The sequence below is a fragment of the Austrofundulus limnaeus genome, unplaced genomic scaffold (genome assembly GCF_001266775.1).
Source record: "Austrofundulus limnaeus strain Quisiro unplaced genomic scaffold, Austrofundulus_limnaeus-1.0 Scaffold605, whole genome shotgun sequence".
NCBI classification, from domain to species: Eukaryota; Metazoa; Chordata; class Actinopteri; order Cyprinodontiformes; family Rivulidae; genus Austrofundulus; species Austrofundulus limnaeus.
In genome coordinates this window covers 36343-40066 of record NW_013953007.1, presented here as the reverse complement: position 1 = coordinate 40066, position 3724 = coordinate 36343, and positions in this window count along the sequence as shown.

Genomic DNA, 3724 nt, shown 5'->3' with positions numbered 1-3724 from the left:
GTCCGTAACAACCCAAGTAAGTAAGCACCTGAGTAAGCAAACAAGCACACTTCAGGACCCCCTGCAGTTTGCTTCTGCATTTTCCCTTTGGGATCATTAAAGTATTTTGAATTATTGGAGTGGAGTTGGAGTTGAAGACACCATCATACACCTGCTTCAACAAACCCACTGTCATCTGGACAAAGCAGGCAGCACTGTGAGGATCATGTTCTTTGATTTCTCCAGTGCTTTTAACACAATTCAGCCTGAGTTGCTTWGTCTGAAACTCCAGAAGACTCAGGTGGAGGCCTCAACAATCACATCGATCAAGGACTACCTGACAAATACTGTTGAACACAGTTTGAGACTGAAGGACTGTGTGTCTAACCAGGTGGTCAGCAGCACAGGAGCACCACAGGGAACTGTGCTCTCACCATTCCTGTTCACACTGTACACTTCAGACTTCCAGCACAAGTCAGACTGCTGTCATCTACAAAAATACTCAGATGACTCTGCAGTTGTTGGGTGTTTCAGAGATGGACAGGAAGCTGAGTTTGGGTGGGGGGGTTGCTCAGCTTGGCTTGGAAGTAAGAAAGGTGGGGCTTTGAGTAAAGGTTGGGAGCCACTGATCTCGCTAACAATCAGAACAAACGCCAAGCAATGAAGCTGTAAAATCTGCAGACTCCGTCCCAGCAGAGAGAGGTCTGTTACTCCAGGAACAAGTTTGTGGCTCTTTGAAAGAAAATTAGTTGCACACRTTTTGTTGCAGCTGGGTGGTTACAGTAGTTGTCCTCTAATGCGAGAATTGATGGTTCAATTCTCCGCTATTTTGTCCCTGGGCAGGACGCTGAACCCTCACTGCCTCTGATGTATCCCATCATTGTATGAATGTGATTTAAAGCACKGACCAGTCTCTATAGGATGRTTTATTCAGATTATCATTGTAGAGAGACAGAATAAGGTGTGGATGGGTAAATGAGGACACAGATTGTAAAAAGCTTTGAGCATCCTGGTTGGATAAAAAGGTGGTATATACAGCGGGGTGCGAAAGTTTGGGCAGCCTTGTTAATTTTCCTGATTTACCTCATTGATTGTTTGGATTAAAAATACCAGTTAAATATATCACATAGGCCAAACACAGTGATATTTAAGAAGTGAAATGAAGTTGAAATGATTTACAGAAAGTGTGCAATAATTGGTTAAACAAAATTAGGCAGGTACATAAATTTGGGTACTGTTGTCATTTTATGGATGTCAAAAGCTTTAGAAATAATTATTGGAACTTAAATTTGGTTTGGTAAGTTCAGTGACCCTTGACCTCCATACACAAGTGACTCCAATTATGAGAAAGGGTATTTAAGGTTGTCGATAGTAAGTTTTTCTCCTCTTTGCATCTACTCTGAAGAGTCGCAGCATGGGAGTCTGAAAACAACTTTCAAATGAGCTGAAAACAAAGATTGTTCACCGTCATGCTTTAGGTGAAGGATACAGAAAACTATCTCAGAGATTTCAGCTTTCAGTCTCCACTGTGAGAAACATTGTGAGAAAATGGAAGACCACAGGCACAGTTTAAGTCAAGGATCGAAGTGACAGACCAAGAAAAATCTCCAATAAAAAGAAGTGAAGGATGTTGAAAACAGTCAGAGTCAACCCACAGACCAGCACCAAAGACCTACAACTTCATCTTGCTGCTGATGGAGTCACTGTGCATCGTTCAACTATTCAGCACACTTTACACAAGGAGATGCTGTATGGGAGAGTGATGCAGAGGAAGCCTTTTCTCTGCTCACATCACAAACAGAGCAGCTTGAGGTATGCTAAAGCACATTTGGACAAGCCAGCTTCATTTTGGAATAAGGTGTTGTGGACTGATGAATCTAAAATAGAGTTATTTGGGCAGAACAAGGGCCGTTATGCATGGAGGAAAAAGAACACAGCACTCCAAGAGAAACACCTGCTACCTACAGTGAAATTTGGTGGTGAGTCCATCATGCTGTGGGGCTGTGTGGCCACTACAGGGACTGGAATCTTGTTAAAGTTGAGGGACGCATGGATTCCAACCAATATCAACAGATTCTGGAGACCAATGTCCAGGAATCAGTGACAAAGCTGAAACTGCATTGGGGCTGGATCTTACAAGACAACCATCCTAAACAGTGCTCAATATCTACTAAAGGCATTCATGCAGAGGAACAAGTAGAACGTTCTGGAATGGCCATCTCAATCCCCAGACCTGAATATTATTGAAAATCTGTGGTGTCACTTAAAGAGAGCTGTCTGTGGTTGGAAACCATCAAACCTGAATGAACTAGAGATGTTTTGTAAAGAAGAATGGTCTAAAATACCTTCAGCCACAATCCAGACTCTCATTAGAAGCTATAGGAAGTGTTTAGAGGCTGTTATTTCTGTGAAAGGAGGCTCTACTATATATTGAATTAAGGTTTTTTTTTTTGTGCCCAAATTTTTGCACCTGCTTAATTTTGTTTAACCAATTATTGCACACTTTCTGTAAATCATATAAACTTCATTTCACTTCTCAAATATCACTGTGTTTGTCCCCTATATGATACTGTACTGTATATTTAACTGATTTTTTATCCAAACAATCAATGATTTATAAAGATAAATCAGGAAAATTAACAAGGCTGCCCAAACTTTTGCACCCCACTGTAAGTACAGTTCATTTACCACATTTTTGAAACTGATGTTCAAAAWACAGCACAGGACTGCAGCTCTGCAGTTCATGTGAGGGAATATAACAGCTCCATGAATGTTCTGACACATTCTGGTCCTGATGTCTGACAGCTGGTCTCCAACAGTCACAGCTCTGTGAGAAACTACCTTAACATTAATCGAATGCAGCGTTCAAGCAATTATCTGCCTTTAATGAGTATTTTCAGTGTGTATTATTAGATGTTGACATAATTCTGCAGGGCCCGGCTCGGCTGGAGATCCGTGACCTGCAGCTGCACAGCAGAGAAGAATGTGTTTGTCCTGCTCGACGTGGTCTGGACAGACTTCCCCCCAGATCTGGTCCCCTATGTGTCAGATGTTTATTTGGATGTTTGTCACGTCGCCTCTGGTGGCCCAGAGGCCTGTTTCTGTGGAGGGAAACACTGAAGGCAGCAGGTTTTTTAAATCTATTCCTGAACTAAAACTTGGTCTGAATGCTGAGTCAGAACTCACACTAATGTAAAATTGCTATTTTTATTTTTTCGTGTTTACTTGTAGTCTGACTATTTCTGCGGATGTGTTGTTGTAGACAAAATGTTCAGGACAGGAGATCTTTGTTTTTTTTTAGAACTTTTACACTTTTCAAAATACTTAGTTTTTTAAACATAAGATCTCTTCTTCTTCAGCATAGTTGATGTATTTTTGTCAAAGTGCTTCTAGTTTTAGCTATTGTCATGTGAGTTTTAACTTTTTGCTAGTCTAAACTTTTTCCTTTATTAGATTTTAGCAACCACTGTGCTATTTTTACATATTCTTTTACCTTTTTAGTTTTGTACTAGCCTTTTGTTTCTTTAGCTTTTAGATAGTGTTTTATTTTTGTAGCTTTTAACTATAGTGTTTTGCTAATTTTAGCTAGTGTTCTGTCTTCTTCAGTTTTAACTTCTTTAGCAAATCATTTAGCGCTCATAAAATGAAGTGGTGGTTAGATGAAATAGGAAATTCTTGTCAAGAAACCAGCAGAGGAGAGGGACCATCAGCACTCAGTTCGATTCCTGTCTCTCTGATGGTATGG